Here is a 1,519-nt window from a genome sequence, read left to right as displayed (position 1 = left end):
TGTTCAAGACATACCCGCTAAAAAGCTTAGGAAGATGTAGGCTCCACGAAGGAATTTAAACAGCAGCAACTAGATGTGGAGCAACAACTAGATGTGGAACAACAACAGGCTCTTTCATTCAAACTTTAACTGTAATTTGTTCCTTTAGGTTCATTTGTGAAAGACAAAATTTACATTGAAATCCTTGTTTGGTGAGCTCACAGGCTTCTCTTTCTCTGGTAATTACTTGTAACTGTCCAGTATAGATTTTTAACATACTTAAGACTCCTATTAGTCAAAGGTCAATTGTGGGATTCACTGTAACATTTAATAAAATGCATTCCTTCCTCCCACACCTCTTCAAAATATATTTCTTCAAAGAACTGATAATTCAACACCCAGCGAGTAGAGATCCACAGTGACAATAAATGTTATGTCTAAAATGACTTAACTAAAACAATTCCAGAGTGCCACCAGCAGAGATCATGAGGAAGTGAAACATGGCACTTTCAATGTTCTCTTCTGGAAGAACAGATAGGTCTTCAAAGCATGAGAGTTCAATTAGGGGCATTTAAAAAAGTAGATTATCAATGGCTAATGTATTCAATGGAGACCTATAGGCAAAGATTTTAAGTGATTAGGTGGCCTACATACACCTTACAGCTTTTCTTCCAAATATCAAATATAAGAAAGGCTATTTTTAAGAGTCTCTTGAGTATTTTCCACGGTTTCTGAATTATCTGTGGGAAGCTCTGACTTACTTGTACAGAGTTTAATATATGTGTCCACCATTAAATCCAGATCATGTTTTATATTAAACTTTATTAAGCAAAGCCAAGTTACTCAACCTTGGGTCTGTCAAAGTGTTCCTCAAGTATGCTTTTGTCCATTTTCATACTGCTTATTCTCAGCCTTCACAAGAAGAGTACACAGGACTTTTGGCAACGCATACACATTAGGAAAAACTTCATGTCAGGCAGGTGGAGGGCATCATAGATGGTGGACGGAAGCTCTATGTCTTTCCCCCATTTCCATTTGATTCTCCAACAGTGAAGCTTGGCTGAGAGCATGTTGGGATTGGGTAACTAATGTCTACACATGTCAGCATGGTGTTCCTCCGATGCACTGAATTTGAGTTGTTCCATGACTGAGGGTACCAGAGATAAGCATTTAAGAGCATTGAGGTGCTGTTCTGAGATTATATCTTTAAGTTTCTGAATAATGTGCTCCACTGCTGGGACATTTAGGATTTCTTTAAAGTAACTCTCAGAGGTTAGCTGAGATTCCAAGTTACTGTGGTGAGCTCTGCGGAATCTCCCAGGAAGTTTTATTTGAATATCAAGTTTGGTTGCCAAATTTGTGGCTTCCTCAAACCAAAATTCATGATAAATTTCAATATTTTCCATCGTTTCATTGAGTGAAAGCAGTATTGCTGTCAAGCTACTGGCTGCAAAGAAGACATCGGAAGTTTGCCCCTAGAGATTTTTCACAAAGGCTCTTGTAAAAGATAGGACTTTTTTTTTTTTTTTTTTTTTTTTTT

General features: G+C 37.5%; 1 pseudogene; it reads right to left on the bottom strand.

Annotated features, from left to right (window-relative positions):
- Positions 1 to 657: 657 nt before the first annotated feature.
- Positions 658 to 1,519, bottom strand: part of LOC116525903 — a 4,175-nt pseudogene continuing 3,313 nt past the window's right edge.

The sequence above is a fragment of the Sapajus apella genome, unplaced genomic scaffold (assembly GCF_009761245.1).
Source record: "Sapajus apella isolate SASKATOON/1434 unplaced genomic scaffold, GSC_monkey_1.0 scaffold49, whole genome shotgun sequence".
NCBI classification, from domain to species: Eukaryota; Metazoa; Chordata; class Mammalia; order Primates; family Cebidae; genus Sapajus; species Sapajus apella.
The sequence above is the reverse complement of the archived record's forward strand: the minus strand, read 5'-3'. Positions and strand labels throughout refer to the sequence as shown.